We start from the raw sequence: 19,938 nt of genomic DNA, 5'->3' as shown, positions 1-19,938 counted from the left end.
ACAATAAAAAATATTTCTCTTTCTAAAATATCACTAAACTTTCACATCTAGTTCACTTACCGTCACCTCAGAAGACATGATTCTCCAGAGTAAATGTAAATTCTACTTATCCGTATTCAGTGTGACCGATTTCTTACAAACTCCTTTGTCACAACTTCAGTGGCTCTATTAACCTGCAAATCATATAAACAAGAAGCGTTCATTTTCTGTTCAAAGCCCTATGTTCCCAAGAGCTCTTTGCATAATAGACACACTGCCTTCCTTTCAGGTATTTTCAGTCCTTGTCTGAGAACTTAGGCAAAACACTTTTGACCTTTATAAATAAAACAACTGCTTCCAAAAGGCTGAACTCACATGATTTTTCTTCCATGGTCTCTGCCGTCCTTCATGATGGTTCTTACAAAGTCACATCTCATTTTTCAGACTCTTATGCAGATTTTTCACTCTTTTCTGTTCATATATTTCATATATTGGTATCTGTTTATGTTATTTTCTTGTTGCTAACACTTGAATTTTTGTCTTGCTATTCCCTTTAACTTGATAAATTTTAATGGCTTTTTCTAAGTTTAGGTCAGAGTGCTCTAAGAGTCTTGTCTCACTTTTCAGTCTTTGATTTCTACTGTAATCTGATCTCCCATCGGAGAGTCATTGAACTCTCTGAAATTATTCCAACCACTCATGCATTTTTGCCTCAGCTCTGTTACAAGGGGTCCAAAGTTTCTCTCCAAAGTTTTCAAATTCTTCTGTGAGACCAATGTCTTTTAAAAGTTACATTCTTTCCAAGATCAAAAAAGTCTTCAAATTTCTTTAGTTCTTTCTGAGAGGTAGCTTACGCTTCTTCATTTGCATGCAGAATATTCAATGAAATTTCCTGTAGTGCTGGAATTTGTAGCTGCTATTCTTTGTCTTCTATCCACCTCCTTTCATTCTACTTTTTGCTTTCCAGGTGCAGCTATTTGTAACCCTATTCTATGTAAAATGTAGGTTTCTTAAGTTGTAATTAGTACAGAGTAATCACCACTAGCAACTCTGAATAAAACCATGTCATTTATGCAGTATAACAGGACAGCTAATGTATTAGCCTGTTAGCCTTGAGAGGGTCTTGTGAGAGACATGAACTTGTATATATAACTCTGTTTGCCAGCCCAGCAAACCCTAACAATTAATCTGAATGTTTAACAAATGTAAAGTTCCAGTTTCAATCCCTGAAGGGCAAAATACCCTTTCACATATAAGTATTCTTATCCGTATGAAATCTTAAAACAAGAATGTATGAACAGAATCATGCACTTATGCAATCATGCAAAAGCAGGACTATAAGACATCAATATATTTTGAAAGACACATAAAGTCATTGTACTACTCTGTTTTGTGTTGTTACGTCCTGTGCTGAAATATTGTTTTGAAAAATACTATAAGACAGTTGGAGTGAGTCCAAGGGCTAGAAACAAGAATGATCAGAGGTCTACAAAACATGACCTATGAAGAAAAATCAGAAGATATAGAGCTGTTTGGCTTTAAAAAGGGAGATGACTGAGAGGGACATGGTAACAGTCTGCAAGTACATGAAAAGCTGTTGCAAAGAGGAAAGGGAATCTTTGTTCTCCATGTCCATGGAGTAGAAGGAATGGACTTAAGTTTCAGTAAGATTAAATTTCTGAATAGAAGAGACAATGAAACAATACTGTTGATTCCTTAGTAAAGTTGTGGAGCCTCCACCACTGGAGATTTTTAAGAACAGTTAGAGAAATACCTGTTAAGAAAAGTATGACTATATTTGATCCTGTCTTAAGAGAGGCATGTATGCTTTATTTTTTACTTTTCAATGTTTTTGGACTTTTTTAAAAGTTTCAGGGAAAGTATAAACATCTGAGTAGTCAGTTCAAGCCAGCCAACAATGCAGCTTTTCATAGATTACATCTACTTTGCAAAAGGCTTGCACCTCAGAGTGTGCTCCCTGGCTTCCAGTACAAGTGCTTCAGAGTGATATACTTCTACACTAAGCAAAGGCACCTCTCCTTCTATAGCTAAGTGCCTTGTGCACACTATGGGTAGCTCTTCTCTGGGCCCCATCTGCACCCCTATTGCTCAAGGGTATAATTAGGCTTTGTATGTTTCTGTTTTATTTCATGTTCAAAGTATCTAAAACAGTGTTGCAGCCCCTCAAAGTCATGTTTTTACAGCATGAAATTGAGACTATGTGTTATGTTACCCAGAAAATATCAAGAAAACACATGGCCCTGTCTAAGGGTACAAGGACACCATAGGGCAGAAAGACCAAACCAGTACTGCCTGGACTGCATTGCCTAGAGACATGGTCTCAGAATGTTCTTCCTCCCAGGTCACCACCTGGTTTCACCTCTCAGGGAAAGAACCAGAGTATTCCAATACATCTCCAGACAACAATTATGTTGATGATGTAGACAATGTTGTGTAGATGATATCAGGATCTGTTCCCAAGTGCTTTACTAGGAACTGTTTTGTTTACCGTTGTGGAGATTCACCAACTTCTATGGACTGCTTAAAAATCTCCCAAAGGTACCCAGCAATCTACAGGTCACACAAATCCCACAAGATCCACTCCAAGTTCATTCTTGACTATTCTTTGATTCATACAGCAGATCCAAATTTTGAACCAAACTTGATACTATGGTCCCACTTCACAGTGACAGGTAGGTGATGGTTGTTGGCCTTCAACTTTGCCTTAGATGGCTTTTGTGTCTGGCTAATATATCCCCAGAAACTACAGAAATATTAGCCTGACTCCTAGCAGAATGATTTTTCAGTCCAGGAGAGTCCAGGATCTCCAAGAATCAGAAAATTTCATCCATGCCTTCCTCCCTTGCTGTGGCTTGTAAATTGGCTTTAGAGAGGGATATGAGAACAAGAGCTGTTCCAGCCTTTGGACAGATTTCAAGGCGGCGATGCATAAACAATGCAGAGGGAAAGTGTACCTTACAGCATCATTACTCTGGGTCCCCATGTTGTCTTTACACTGGCTGCTCAGAAATCATGGTGAAGAATGCAGCATGAATGCTGAGAAATATTGTCCCCAGGTTTCACATAGTCCCGCTGCATGTGAATGGGTGCCTGAATTTTCTGCTCGAAGGTTGATTGAAATAATTTTCTTTTCTCAAAATAACTCATCCTCTTCACTGCCATTTAAGCAGGCATTTTCCAGTGTTTCCACTGGACTCACCATGTGGTGGTGGCTTGGTTGTTTCAATGTGCGGCACGGCATGAAGGCTTTCTGACCGCATTCCCTTTATGCTCGCATGTGAACAGTGATTTGCACCAAACTTTTTACCCATTGCCCTTAGAAAAGGTGAAGGCAACAGCATCCCATGCTGAATCCAACTTCTCCTATTCAGGATGTGAGAGCATCTCTTTGTAATGATCACAAAAAACAGAGAAGCCCCCGCTAACATTTGCAATGCACCATACAGTTTGGCATTTTCAATATATATTTAAAACAACAAACCAAGACAAGCAAATGCCTTTCCAGAAATCACCAACGTATGCTCTGAGATCTCTTGCATTTTGCACTGTGTCAGAGGCTTCAGGAAAGGTAATATAGAAGATGAATGGAAGTCTATCATCGCAGTGCCAAGATGAAAAAGTGACAGCTCATAATGAAAAGAAAAATAGTTTCCATTTTGGGCCTCTGTAAGTAAGAAAGTGACAGAGCCATGGGAGCTGTGAGGCTGAAAAATGGTCCCTTTGACAGACATGCCTGTAAGTGAAAGTGCATGGGATATAATACTAGCCATAATATAGGGAATAATGATTATTTTAGGGATCACATGATTTTGAATAAATCCTTGACTACTCCATAGAAAATGGAACCAAAAGAAAACTAGGAAAAACTGTAGTTTCATTTACAGAATAAATGACCTAAGGATGTTTTTTGGTCTCTGTATCTGTGATTGAAGCCTGTGAAATGACTTCGGATATACACAGGGTAACCAAAATGAGAATCAAGAGTTTCCTGTAAACCTGAAATGGGATGCATTGCTCATTTTTCAGAGAAGGGCAAAAAACAAATGCTGTAAAGGAAGGCTCAAGCTGATGAGGGTGAAGATTCTGGTCATAAAATCTTTCATAAAGCTTCTTTTTATTAAACCCACATATGACATTTGATTTCAGGTGAGGTGAGATAAGATATCTTTCCTATTTTCAGAATTGCCAACTAAAGCAATATCAATGGGGGCAAGTCATACACATGTAACTTAAGGCTTAGATTAAAAGTGGTGCAAAATGCTGTATGACATTCTTATTTTTGGTTTAAAGGAGTGTTTAAAGTCAGCTTAAGGTAACTTGAAACTGGTAAGTCCATGTATATCAACATAGGGCTTTGTGTAGGTTTAAGTGTATCTGGTTTAGAACCGACTTTGGTTAAACCAGTGTGACTTCCCCTGACAGACAAGGCCTTGGGCAGTATTCACCCCTGTGCAAAGACCCAGCAATATAGATCTTAAAAGGGAATTACATGGTGCATGAATTCCACCCTAAAGCATATTTAAAATAGTTTTCCCTGCATGGCTTCTTTCTTCTCTAGCATTCCTCAGGAGGAAAGGTTAATAAGGATAATACTTTCTCCTTCCACATGAGCATCTATTTCAGGATCTCAGTGAATTCTGAAGTTCTTAAAAAAGCATTTATAGACTTCTATGAGACATTGCATTCATTTCTCTTTTCAGACTCTTTCAGAAAAGTAAAGTGCTAATGGGGAAACAGAAAATCAGTAGATAGAATTATTTCTTGGGTTTTCTATTGCGGTTTGGGTTTATTTTGGATTTTTTTGTTGGTTTAGGTTTTTTGTTTTGTTTTTGGTTGGGTTTTGGTTTTTTGTTGGGTTTGGTTTTGTTTTGTTTGTGGTTTTTTTCCCCACTCAGACAAGGAAATGAAGAAACTGAGGATCCAGTGGGATCTCTGCTAGGAATATCTTGTGCTCATTGAGTGCCTTGTCAACTTCCTGTCAAAATTAGAACCCACATTGTCTATCTTGCATCAGTTAAAATCAATGAGAAAACTCTATTAATTTCAACGGGAATAAAATTAAGGTCTAAGTAGATTGCTGAGAGTCACATCAGGCACAGTTCTCTGTGTGAAGATTAGCAGCTAACTCTGCTATCACCACAATTGTCTTTGTACCTTTAAGAAACTTTTAACTTAGAAGAGGGGAGGAATATGCATTCTACTGCCTAGCATTGGAAGAATTTAAACTTTACCCAGGAAAAGGAATTTTAAGCTACTCAAAGAGACTATAACTAGGACAAATGGGATGAATTTAAGGAAAGAAAAGGCTGGCGGTTAGGGAAAAAAAGCCTTTCCTAGCAGTGAGGACTATTAGACTGCAGAACAGTCTCCCAAGGGAAGTGATGAAAGCCTAGTTTCTTGAGTCATTTAAAACTGGACTAGACAAAGCACTCTGGAATATACTCCAGGGACCAATCCTTCCTTGGCAAAGGGATGTACAAAATAACCTAATAGATCTCTCCCATCTTTCCTTCCTGTGATTCTCTTATTTCATAAACCTCTGTGATTGAATGGTGAGCAGAAAACTTTAACCCCTTTCTCAGAAACAGAAAGCATGTTTGACAAGATATTGTGAGAGGAAAATCCTCTGGCAAAGAACAGAAAAAGCTGCATTTTCCACAGCGAGTTATCAGTTTTTCTCTATCCAGGGTGAGGAACTGTACAGGATGGTCCAAGACTGCTTACTGGATGGCTGCCATTTCAGTACAAGTCGATGTTTTGTTTCTTAATTTCCCTAAATGCCCCAGTGGTTTTGATACTACTCAGTGTTATAGGTTTGATGTTTTTTTTTTTTTTTTTTTTTTCCCCAAAAGGTTGCAACTAAATCTCTGATAACTGAATAACTGTCTTTTTAAAACAGAACTGACTGGTTACTCTCAGCAGGTTAGGCTGTGATTACACTGTATCCCTGCCCAGACTCATATCAAGAAGGAACTACCACCCCTACCTTTGCATGACCAAGGCCTTGAATTGGCATTAGGAGGTATTGGGAGCTAGGAGATATTATACTCTGCTATTCCCCTTCTCCCTTAAGCAGGTGGGGAAGCAATGGCCTTGGCTTCTGCCTTGCAAGACATCAGCCAAGGGCGCTGAGCAGGTGCAGGTAATGGTGTAATCCACTGCTGCTAAAACCATATTTTTCTTGCACTTCCCAGACCACAAGAAAGTGGGTGGCTTTGCATGGAAGGAGGAAGGGAAGTCAGACTTTGAAAAATATTTCAGAGGAGGTCAGACTTCTTTGTTACTATTCAGGGAGCTTGAAGGAACACCTTCCTGGCCCTGTGTAAGAGTTGCAGAGGCAATGAGTAACATATAGGTGTTTACCAGAAAGTCTTACTGCTTTTGCTGCTGTGGGCCCCACAGTGGAAAGCTTGATACAAAGATCAGGATGGGCCACCAAGTTGGGACAAAAATAAATGTATTTATTACACCAGAATGTATCTCTTCTATTTATTTACTTTTAACCTTCTCTGGAGAGTCTGGTTTGAGCTTTTCCCTGCATAAGAAGCTAACACATACATTGTCTTTACACATATGTACATTCAGACGGTGTGAATGTAAAAGTGGCCATTGTGGATCAAATCAAGGATCCATCTAGCTCAGTGTCAGATGACAGAGGATGAGATAGGATGATAGGGTGATATGGGATAATGGAAGATGCCTGGGAAAAAGTAAAGAAATACAGCAAACATAGAGTGACACTTCCTCAGAGTTCCTCCCTCACCTCCTGCAATTTCCTGTTCAATTTGCACTTAAAATCGTAGAATATCTCAAGTTGGAACGGATCCATAAGGATCATCAGGACTACCTAAAACTAAAACATATGACTAGAGTGTCATCTAGACACTCTTTGGACTCTGACAGGCATTTCCAACACTTGCTGGAAAACAGAAACTTTCCCAATATATTTTAGAAACCTTGAAAAAAATTGTTGTCCTTAAAACCCTTGGGCAAGGAGTTCTAAAGATTAGATGTTTATCGTATGTAAAACCACCTAGTTTTGGACTGTTTTGAAGCTGTTAGTGGCCAGCTTCCTTTGATTCTTTCCTCCCAGTTCTTTCACGGAAAGCACGTGATGATGGACACAGCAGTATGTCAGCTGTAACTGCCTCAAATTGCATAATTTCTTATTTACGAACAGAAAAGCACTTAAGTCTGTGTCGTGGTTCAGCCCCAATCAGCAGCTAAATACCACACAGCCGCTCGCTCACTCCCCCAACCCTATGGGATGGGGCAGAGAATTGGAAGGGCAAAAGCACAAAAAAACCACTGTAGGTTGAGATAAGAACAGTTTAATAATGACTATAAAATAATAAATATAATAATAATAATGATAATAATAACAATAATGATAATATAATAAAAAGGAAAAGGGAAAAAGGCAAAAAAACCAGAAACACAAACAATACAACTGCTCACCAACCCTCCAACTGACGCTGCTGGTCCCCGAGCCATGATTGCTGCCTACCTCCCCTGGCCAGCCCCTCCCAGGTAACACACTGGGCATGATGTTACATGATATGGAATAACCCTTTGGCCAGTTTGAATCCGCTCCCTTGGCTGTGCCCCCTCCCCTCCTGGCTTCTCGTGCCCCCGGCAGAGCGTGGGAAGCTGTGAAAGTCCCTGACTAGTACAGGCACAGCCCAGCAACAACTAACCATCGGTGTGTTATCGACATTGTTTTCATGCTAAGTCCAAAGCACAGCACTGTGCCAGCTACGGTGATGAAAATTAACTCTATCCCAGCTAAAACCATGTCAGTCAACAATTGTAAAATGTTCTTTTGGGGGAGGGGATTCTGTAGTTTATGGCACCCATAACTAAAATAATTACAAACCCCAGTTCTATCCGCATTTGCAGATGTACCTGTCACAAACACATGTAACTGAGGAAAGGGTAATTTTAGTTATTGAGATGCACCTTGGTGACTTTGGACCGCACTTGAACTGCTTGAGCTTTCATATTCCTTTCTAGTCAATGGGACATGAGGGGTCCGCGGCAGCAAGAGTAAACCTCCATATTGGAAATACTTTGATTGAAATGGAAATGTTTTCTCAAGGGGGATGTCAATTCTGAAAGCATTTTCAATGTCATTGCTGGGATGAGATTGCACTGACATTCTCATTACATTATTATTTAAAAATAGTAAATGATAAAGTCTAAGATGTCACTCTTCAGCCTCACTGTTTGAGACACACGCACTGTAGCTAGTTCTGTGTTGATCCTTGCTGTTCTGACAAAACACAGCAAATGTGCTGCACTCTGTTTGTAAGGATTAGTGAAATGCTGCCCAGAACTAGAGTTGGTAATTTACCAGGAACCTGAGCTTTGCATTGGATTTGTGCAGAGCACACATCTGTTACAGAAACCTAGACCTCTTTTTGACTTCAAAGCACTTTGCAAATATTGAACCATGTTTAATATTTCTTTGGAAAAGAAAACATGGAGCAACTTCGCTGACATTGGTGCGTTATGGATGTTTTGTGTTTGGGAAGTATGGCTGATGATTTACATGTCTGAAGGAAAACTAATATTACACCTTTTTTTTTCCAAAGTGATCCTAAGTATTGAAAGCATTTGGTAAGTTCATAGGGAGAAAAGTACATTTAAAGCAAGATTAGAATAACTCAGAAAGTCATGCTTTGCAACTCTAGACTCAGCTACCAAAACGATGTTGACATCCTTGACACAGAGACATGGCCACAGACAACACAGGTTGGTATCTCCAAAAACTGCCAGGATCTTTCAGTCTGGGACTTCTGTCAGCTGTCTCCTCAAATTTGCTGTGATTCTTTGTAACCACTCTCTAAAAGGCTGGCCAGGTCTTGCTGTCCTGGCAACTTAAAGCCGGTTCCCAGTGAAGACGAGGCTTACCAAGACAGACCCTTAATATGCCATGTGGCTGCTGATGACCTAGGAGCAGCCTGCTGGACATCTCCAGACTGCATATTCTGGAAGAAAATCACTGTTTCTAAACCTCGCAGTAGAAAATAGATTCCATGCCACTTGTGGCAGCTGCAGTTCGTATGGACGATTGGTTAGAATGGATAAAAACAGATTTCCCAAACCAACTGTATTCAGTGCAACATATTTTTCATATGTTTAATGGAACAGAAATTTTTATTTTAAGAGGCTTTTATGAGCACTGCTAGCTCTCTGCCTGGGGAGTGGAGACCTGGTAGGGGGCAGAGCTAGCAGGTGTAAGAATAAAATTAGTTTTATCATAAAATTGGAAAGGAACTGAGATTTTCTCTCCCTAATTTTGCCCTTAACCACTGATGAAACACAGTCATTAGATACAAAAGATCCTCCTGTGCACAGCTACATCACGTTTAACCCTTTTCTGGGGAGTTCAGGCAAAAAACACTCTACTTCAGTAACTGGCACAAGTAGCTCAACAGTGTTGGCATTGTAGCCTTCAGTTTAAGCCAATACCATTAAAAAGAACAATTCTTCATTATCAGTCCTGGAAACTTCTTCCACAGTGATCAATGCTCCAGAGAGCCAGAGAGCATTTAGTACTTCCGTGGTGAGGACTTGCAGTCCCTCAGCGTAGGAGGTGAGGCACTTCTGTCCTCAGGCACTGGTTCCCAGTTTAATTTAAGGGAGGTTTTACACTGTACCCACACATCCCCTTTTCCCTTTCTTTAACTGAAGGAATATGCACCAGAAAAATAAAGTCTGAAAATGCCTTTGCTATCACTGTCATTGCTCTTCTTCAGTACTGTGAAGCAAAAGGAAGCTAGCAGAGCTCCCAGCTTAGTCTAGATCCCGCTCTTACCTCAGATGTGTTCACACGTCACCTGTTAATGTCTTCTTGCAGCCAGAGAGGATGTATTCAGAGAGCACAAGCACTTTTTTCTTTTTTTCACCCAGGAATACAGTTAGTTGGGGTCTGGTTGTTCATGTTGCAAGGAGGTCAAACAACTGATTTCCATGAAAAAATAAGTTCAGCTTTAGCTTTGTAACTGTGCCCAGTGTGATATTCAGACCTACTGCAATCATTTCAGTCCAAAATATCAGGCAAGGGATCTTATTATTACAGATTATTTCATAATTTCATTCTATTTCCTGTTTTTTGTGAGTTTGGAGCAGGGGTAAATGCTCATTCTCTTGGAAGAACCAACAAAAATATTCCTTCTTGACCAAACTTTCAGAAGAAAATTTTGATCCTAACTTTTCAGTTCCCCAAACAAAGGGAAAGGGGAAGAAAAAGATCACTTGTGCTTCACTCATTTTCGAGGCTGAAGTTCAGGTTAGGGTAAAAAAAATTGTTCTCTTTCTAAATTCAATTAATTTTATGTGCTAAAAGGATACACAGCCCCGTACAGAAAAATGGAGAAACAATTTCTAACCAAATAGGAGAATAAACACATCAAGAAGGGGAAAAATGATGCCTCCCAGCAAGAGGAGTAGGAAGGAGGAAGATGAGTAAAGCTCCTTGAAAATAAAAGAGCAGATAGAAATAGAGAGTCGTAGGAGATGGATAAATAAACAACAGGGTTACAAGTTCACAAGCCCACCCGGCAGGCACTATTAGGACTTTAATTTGCTACAATCACCAGTGTATGTGGTGTGTGTTTACTTCAAGGGGAAAGAAGTCGATTTTCTGCTTCTGACTAAATATGCTACCAACATATCATGATGCCTGGCTGAATTCACCAAAGCATGTCTTTGCTGCTCTTCATTGGATTGTGTTCAGAGACAGTTGTGGTACCTGTTAAAATACTTTAATGAATCTGATACTCATGAATGGTGCTGAAATGACAGCCTTGGAAATTGAAGTCTTCTATCAAACTACAGAACTTGCACAGTATGGATGAAAAGAGTGCCAACTTCTGCCATGCTATCCTCTCAAAGTGTCTCAAATTTAACCTGGAAAAATTATTTCTGGTGGTAGCAGCACTTCAGCCTCAATGCCTGGTCATTTCTTCCTACTTCAGATATAATTGCCAGCAAGTGTATGGATTATCTTGGTGATTTTATACTGCAGACAGGAGCTGGGCAAGACATTTTCAACAGAATTATTTCTTATCAGAAAAAAAACAGTTGCATTGAAATCAGAAGCAATCTGGAAAGTGTAAAAACTGCAACTTTCTCAAAAGGCAGGTGCTGAAACAAAATACTTTTTTATATATTTCATCTACATTTCTTTAGAATTCCATATTGCCATAATTGTAATATTATTTTCTATGTAATATAGCTTATGTCATGTACTAGTTTTTGGTACTCTTGAAATGAAGCATTTTATCTTATCAAATGTAAGCATTTCAGTGCTTCTAAAATGAGTGATGTCTAAATTTCAATAGCAAGGCTAGTTTCAAAATCAGGATTTTATTTTGACTGAATAATAAGAATAAAAATGCCCAAATTTCCTGAGTTAAAATCCCCCCCATTTTTTCTTAATTTTTTTTTTTTTTTTCCCATTTCTCCACCTGTAATCTTCTGTGGTAAGGGAAGACAGCAGCCCGGTTTCTACATACTGTGTATCAGGCAGTAGCAACCTGGGAAGCTGGAGGGAAAGAGAAACTTTGGGACTTTGGGGCAAATTTTAAGTGTTGGTTAAGCTGTGGTATTCAAGAAAATATTGGAAATATTGGTGCCCCAAGGCCAAGGTAGAAGGATAATAGTTCTAGTTAGTATTATAATAGATAGTTTATCTATTATTTATCTACTTTATCTCTGTCCTGAATTCTCAATCTGAGCCAGCTTTAGTGATCAGAGGGTGAGGAAGGGTTGTGATCTCTTAGTGCATAGAAGAGACCTGAATTTCTGCTTTCTGAAGGAGATTATAACAGAAGAGGAGGAGAGGGTGGAGGACAGATCCCTCCGGTGCAGTCACAGGCAGGGGTGGAAAAGGAGGCTCTGCTGAACGCAAGACAGAATGAACGATGAGAAAGGTAAGAAGAATCTGAAAAGACCAGCATGCTCATTGTGCAGCTCTCCTCTTGAAAAAAACATGATGTTGGCTTAAATGATAGGTTGAAAAATATAAACAGAAGAAATAATCCCTTCAGGAGGTGTCTGAGAGTTGATACAGCAGATCTTTACACAGGAAAACAATGTTTGTGGTGCGTACCAGCTGATAGCTGTTCTCTCTTCTGACCTTTATCTTCAGGTGTGAGGACAGGCCTGAAAACTCACTCATGTCTTTTCCATTTGAAAGTTATCTTTCTCTTCCACTTATCACATGACTACGAAGCAGTGCTCAACCATTACCTTCACCAAAGACAAAAGTGTTATTGCACTCTCAGTATACTCACTCTCACTATACTTGATTTCTTCAAGCACTCATATCAAATGCTGTACTACACACGATTTTTTTTACCCTTAGTAAAAAGTTGTGGACTTGTCAGCATTATTCCATCTTACTGCTTTCTGGAATAACCTGTTTTATTAAAAGTGAGGCAACCTTCAAAGTGGGCATAACTCATGGCTTACGGATTTCGGAAGACAAATAACCAGTGAGCAATTAGTCCAAAGATTAAAGCATCATAACTTGGCACCACCATGGGCATGACTGACCACATGTATTCATTTTAGCTGTGTCAAATATCCCTTTTTCTCTGTTTGTTTCTAGTTCTTCAGTGCCCAAATCAGTCATTGTACATACCATCTTTTGAGTAGGGTTTGAAAGTGCAAAACAGAATAATCAAGAGGGCCAGCCCTGCAACAGTGTATATTGCACAGCATTGTTAACTCAGGTGTCCAAAAATAATTTCTTATCTTTACTCCTCCCCAGAAACAGAGTCTGAAAAATCTGTCATTCTGCCTGCCAGCATGATAATGCTGTGGGACCTAGTACCATCTGGAAGACTAGATGGTGTGGTCGATTCCTGACTAATCTTGTCAAGTCAGCTGTGAATAACTGAAGTTCTGTCATTAGAAGCATACCCAGATTTGTTTTTCCACTCTTTCAGGTTTTAATGACCCAGGTTTGAGCAACATCCATCGTTAGGTACAATGGCATCTCAGAAGCAAGGTTGCAGGCCTTGTATGGCTTCTGTCTCCTAGCCAGATCGTGTTCTGTGGGACTATACAGAATCAAAGCACTAAGAAGGCTGACATTTGTTTTATTTGGTTGATTTTTTTTTAAAATTTCAAGAATTCATGGAAATCTACTGTCATACTGTCATTAATAAACTCTTGCATCTTCCTCTGGAGCTGAGGAACAAAGGATCTCTCCTATCCTCCAAAATATTGTTTTAGCTGTTCTTCTTATCAGACAGCTGTACCAATGTTCCTTATATCTCATATAAACCCAGCTTTCTGGCAACCTGTGAAAACACCATAAATGAAATGCAAGAGTTAGACTTACTGGTAAGATTTAATCAACTTAGAAGAGCAACATAGACCCTGTAAGGCACGTCATAGTCACTTGACAGGGTTGCCAGCCTACAAAAGTTCTTATCCTGCTAATGCAGACATGACAAATGTGGTCAGTAGGGGCTAAACCCCCCCAAAATGTGTTCTTGTTCTTTTAGGGTTTTGCTGGTGGGACTGAGGGATGGTGGATGTGCAACCAACACAGCCTTCAAGTGCCACATCAGCTCAGCACCTTTGAGACAGAAGCAGTAATGCTCTCTGGACTAACGAGATCATGATGGTAGGCACTGACTGATCAGCCTTGCTGTCTCCCAAAAGTAGAAACCACATCTGTGTTTTCAGTGATAGTTGTATGCACAGCAAGTTGAACGAAAGCTGAACTCCACAACTGCTGCATGGGGTATCCAGAGCTGGTCTGGACCTCCTGGTTCAGTCCACACAAAATACTCTGCCAAAGCTCCTGGCTCAGGCTGGTTTCCTCCCAGTTAAACCCTCTGCTGCAGCTCCTGAGCTAGCCCATCTACTCTGGGGCTCATCTTCCTCTGCCTCAACACCTAAACTGACACAGCCACACTCAAGCACTGCCCACCATGCATTCCTTCAGCTGGCTGCTGCATCCACATGGGGTTTCTGTCACCTCTCCTCTGGGATCGCCACAGAGCATCATGCAGATAAGCTGTATTTCAAGCTAAATAGAGCTTATTCCCCTCCTAAATGAAATTCAGGTCACTGACAGTCAGTTCCTTGCTTTGGAGGGGCAGTGACATCCCTCCTCCCTTGAGAACTGGGAGTCATTCTCTCTCATAACAGGAAGGTCATGGCAGTCTTTAGTCTGAGGCCTCCAGAACACAGTTTTCGGGATCTAGCCTGTGCAAGACCATGCATAGTATTTCTTTTCTCTATTTTGAAGCTATTCATAGACTCTCACTCCATTGATCTATAATTGGAGTTGTGCTAGACCTAAATTAAATTCAAAATTATCTAGTAAACAGGTTGTTTTGCACAGGTATTTCATGCATGCAAATATCCATAATTATGTAGAAATGTGTGAAATTCATACATATTTAAATATATAGCAATAGAGATTGTCTTGCTCTTTTCAGAACTCAGGCTATCTGAGAAATAGCTGGGTTAACATTACCTCATTTTTCAGCAGCATCTAGATTATTTTGCTGCATCATTACATTTCTTAACTTGTTGTGGTTGTTGCCTTTTTCCTTTTGTCTGTTGCTCGTGGCTGATGAGATCCATGCAGATCTGAAAAGCTGCAGAACCGCATTGTCTGCATATTCCTTTCTCTGTTTCTCATCTGAGAGCAGTACCTCCTGGCACCTGGAAAACCATCACAGATGCAGAACAGGTGATCTTTACAGAATGCTATTCAAAGTGAACAGTCTGCCAGGCCCATAGACAACAAAACACACTGCTGACTCCAGCTGGAGCGAGCGATTACTTTGATAACAAATTAAAACAGGCTCAGAAATTGGAAATGAAGGAGCTATGCAAGGATGAATAAGCTCCTCAGATGGCCCCAATTTCGTGCAAGTCTATCCAACACATGTGCTATAAATTGGTGCTCTTCATTAATAGCTACTGTTTAGCCACTAACATCCTTCAAGAGGACGAATCAGGATCTGGCTCCTTGCGCAGTGCTAACTTCCATCCTGATTGAGGACACCATTTTCTCTTAACATGTTCAGAGCGCTTCCTTGGGATCTTAAAAATTCTTTATGTGTCATTTTGCTTCTTGCATATGCAGACAATTGTAATGCTCAATTTAAAAATGTTCATATATTTTCTGTCTATGGGATTTTTACAGCACTGGATAATTCCTGGATGATTACTGTTTTTAATAACCACATAATTACTGTATTAATCAGAACTGTCCTATTGGCTTCTGTGTGACACAGAAGGGCAGAAGCAAGATAGAGATAAAGATATGCCATATTTAAAAGAGCCCTATGACATTTTTTTTTGTGTTCACTTTGCAATATGGCACACACAGAAGTCAAAACATAGAAACAGCCTTAGCAGGTATCAGCCCAGAAGTCCATTGAGCCCAGTGCCTTTCAACAATAACCGATTTGCAAGAATTGGAAAAAGGTATAACATGTGAAGCTATCAAAAATGACAGCTAGCAAAACAGAGTGCTAATATGGAAGTACCGTGGACTCCAGGCATGTGCACAGGACCTTGTGGAGTGAGGGGATACACAAATATGGATGAGAGCCATCCTCCCCCAAGAATTAATATTCTAAACAACTCTGAATTGGTTTTGAGACCATAAAATAAAAGGGAAGGTCAGAAAATTACTACATATTCTGTGAGAATACAGTAGGTGAGTTGCACAGGATAAAAAGCAACAAAAGTAGCAAAACCTCAAATATTCCAAAATATGATGTTTGCATTACTTGGTGCCTTAATGAAAAAACTTTCCTAGAGTTACGTGCACTTCTTGATAGATACACTCCTTCCAAAAAGTCTGGGGAGGATGGGTGTGCCTACAAAGGGCAATGCACTGATATATAAAGACACACAGGCTCTCTCTAAGTAATGCAGTGTTGCAATAATAACCTCATGTCATGCCCAAGCAGTGCTGAGTACGTGTGGATTTCTGTCAGGTGCAGCACAGCTCCTGTGCGTTATGACACTGCCATACCGGCACATTTGGAGCTGGGCTGGGGATACCCCACAAAGAGAAAATTCACTTGTGGAGATGTTCCGTCATGGACCAAGATCCAGGTTTGCCAACAACACTGTGCTTAACACACAACCTGAGAAGAGGCTAAGCCAAACCCTTCAAAGTCACTTTTGTCTTGCCCAGAAGAGACAAGGAGGAGCAGAGGTGAGCACTGCCCTGAGCATGGGTCTACATCTCCAGGGGGCAGCAAGGGCAGAAGCAGAGAACTCTCAACCACCAGACTTACTGAAGCAGCGAGGACTGACTGCAGAACAACTAAGTTGCAAAGTAGCTTGAAATTATCAAATGCAGGCCTTAAAGTATTGTCAGTTATGACTAATAACATCAAGGAGTTACAGAGTCACAGAATCCCAGAATGGTGGGGGTTGGAAGGGCCCTCTGGAGATCATCTCGTCCAACCCCCTGCTTGAGCAGGCACACCCAGAGCAGGGGCACAGGGCCGCGTCCAGGTGGGGTGTGAATGTCTCCAGGGAAGGGACCCCACAGCCTCTCTGGGCAGCCTGTGCCCCTGCTCTGGCACCATCACGGGAAAGAAGTTTTTCCTCATGTTCAGCTGGAATTTCCCATGTTCCAATTCGTCCCATTGCCCCTTGGCCTGGTGTTGGGCGCCACCGAAATGAGTCCAGCCCCATCCCATTGGAACCCACCCTTCAGATATTTATAAGCATTGATAAGATCCTCCCTCAGTCTTCTCCAGGTTAAAAGTCCACTTTACATACAAGAATTTAAAAGCAATCCAAATGTCTAATTCTAAGTCACTGCCTTTGCCAATCACTCCTAAAGACTGAATATGTCATAGTAAAGACAATTTTCCTTCCTGCTTTTGATATCTGCTTGAGCCCTTTATATTTCTTCTTCAGATACTTGGCAATGCTTTATCCCAGCTGCTCAATTTTCCTTTACTGCAAGAGAACATAAGCAGGTGAGTTGCTCAATGTTCAATATCTGAACCCCACACCCAAGAAGCATCCTTTAATGGATGTGAACCCTGAAGGGAAGGTTAGTTTCATTAGTGGGATTAGGAAAACATCCCCTGGTTTGGTTTGATCATCCCCTAGTTGGCTCTGATTGTAAGAATCTGAAATGGAAAGCAGCATTTTTTTTTTTTAACTGACTTTGATGGACAGTTCCTTTTTATAATGTACAAATAATCTTTGTGACCCTGATAAGCAGGTCTGATGATACTCAGCTGAGTAATGTACCAGAACTGAAATTTCCATCTACTTGATGTTTTGCACAGGGCTTTTGATGAAGTCACTGTCACCTGCTATTAACTTAATATCAAGTCTTAATAGGGTCCTTTTCTTTCCATCTTCACGCTGTTGGGGTCCGAATTAATTACTAGGGGAAAAAAAAATCTTCACATAAATCCTTAAGCTTCACAGGAAGGAAAAAGTTTCCAGTGTTAGTTGAGATCTAATGGCTCATTAGGAATGTCTGTCTCAACTAGACATCAGTGCTGTCCCTCCCATTTCATGTATCTTTCATAAAGACACTTGAAAATGTGCTTAACTTTAAGCTGGTGTACAGTTAAGTGCAAAAGGATATCTGATGTATTTGAAGTTAAGCACATGCTTAAGCAATTTGCTCAATCATACCCATACCCTGGCAAGAGAAAACATCTTCTTAATGTTTCTTCATGATTTGGCTCCATCCACAGCTCTCATCTTTGCTTTGCCTCACGAACAGGAACTGGCAGCTTTAGAGAGATTATCCGTGAGATTGACTCAGAACTGAAGGGCACACGATAATGGAATCAGATTTACCTACAGATGCTAAAATCTTTATCCTTGGAGACTCTGCATGGGCAAAAGGCATTAACAAATGAAAACACTCTTTTCTTCTTAAAAGGAGTGTAGCTCTAATGGTGTATATATATATATCAAATATATAAATCAAATATATATATCAAATTATAGAAGAATAACAACTGTAGATATATTGATTTTACAGGAGTCACTTAACTTTAGAGGGTCTTATTCTGTGAAGTGCTGGGTTTCTGCTAGGGTCAGGCTATTAAAATTATCATTAACAGTAATAGGAAAAGGAAATAATTTTATTTTGCTTGTGGAGAAAGCATACTTAAAACATAAATTTGCATTGCAAAAATATTTTACTATTGTTCCCTCCCTTTCTCTCAACGCTCTAATGACCAGGGGTTTTAAGGCAGCTATAAATAGCTGAAGTCTGCTGTAGTCCTTTCTTTTTTTGTGCATTTCCAGGTATGCCGTATATCTAAAGAGAAAATGAGTGACAGCCCAGTCTGCAGTCTGTTTTGTGGGAATATATGGCAGGTTCCTATTATGATGTATTTACTGCTCCTCAATTCTGTGCTTGCTTTGGGGGTATTTTTGAATTACATACTTCTTTGCTGTAGAGAGGGATAATTTCACCAAAACTAGCGGAGTCAGTCTTGCTAGCAAACAGACCGAACTTGATAATTTTCTCTCTTACCCTGGTGGTACTATTCATTTGGCTTCTTACAGAAGAGGAAATGGAGACATTGCTGTGCAGAGGTGCTTTGTCGAACCCTTTCTCATCACCCTTTTCAACATCCCTTATATTATAGCAAAATAGGAAATTACACATTTAGAGCACTCTGTCTTTTCTTTGACAAGTAATAGTCTCTCCAGCAAACTCTACTGAATCTGAGTCAAGTCCAGTAAACACATCACTTCCCGTAGAGAGAAACATCCTGGCTCATACAACAGAGGCTTCAAATCAGTTTTAAACCTTTGATGCCATGATGGGGGTTACTGGATGTTACTCAAGTGTAAATAAAAGATATTAAGTGTTCCTTTCTATTAGAAACATAGTTCCTCATGAAAATGGGCTTTGCTATACGGAATAGATGACTCCTGTATTTATTTATTTATTTTTAGGTACTGCCGATTGGGGCATATTCTTTACTTCTGTACAGAGGTTCAATTCCCTCTAAAAATAGCTGCCAAACAGTGTGTGGGGCGGGAAAAAACCCAACCCACCACATACAGAAATGTGGGGGCCACTCTGAATTGAACTTTGTTGCCTCAGGGCAAGCATGACAGGTACGCTTGACCCTTTGGCAGTGGTTTGGTGCAGGCTCTGAAAAGTCAAAGGCCTGAGCCATAGCTGGACAATGAACTCCTCTAGTTCCAATCTGTTCTCTAAAAACCCATAAAGGAGCAGAGTGGCACCGTGAGCATCATCACATATGAACTTCAAACACTGATCGTGCAATTGATACTTCAACGGTGGGTGCCTTTTCCAAGACTCATTTATCATGGAACAAAGAAATTTGTGGGTACAAGTTGTTGCACACATACTTTTTCCATTGTATGTAATTTGACTACAAACCAACCACTTTATCCTATAAATATGACAGCCCAAGTGAGCCTTTTTTGAGCTTTCCCTGCTAGGCTGCCTGGCTGTGTGGTGGTGATCTCTCCTTGAGCTGGGACACCTATCAAGCTTGCTTCCTGAGGTAGAGACCAATGACAGGTCTTTGTTACATGACTGGTACTGCACATAACCTTAGAGTATGGCAACTTTGATTTTGTCCTGGTAACTCGGATCGTGTGCTGAACTGATGCTAATGAAGCATTACACAAACTTTTCATGTACAAACCCTTAGACATAAATCGTTGTCCAAATCTGAAACTAAGATTAGACCTAGCCACACCTAAACTCCATCAGGAGTTTAGAAAGCAAGAGGGTCTATTCTGAACTTTGTGGCTCAACAGGAGGGTCCTCCTTACCTTTTTGTGTCCCTGGTCTCTCTGTGAATCAGTTGAGCTCAAGTGTAACTCAATTTTCCTTTGTATGTTCTTCCATGCAGTAATTAATAGAGTGAACCTTGCCATCGAACTTTGTTAAGTCACACTTTTACAACT

This window comes from Phalacrocorax carbo, chromosome Z (genome assembly GCF_963921805.1).
Source record: "Phalacrocorax carbo chromosome Z, bPhaCar2.1, whole genome shotgun sequence".
In the NCBI taxonomy this organism is placed as follows: Eukaryota; Metazoa; Chordata; class Aves; order Suliformes; family Phalacrocoracidae; genus Phalacrocorax; species Phalacrocorax carbo.
The sequence above is the reverse complement of the archived record's forward strand: the minus strand, read 5'-3'. Positions refer to the sequence as shown.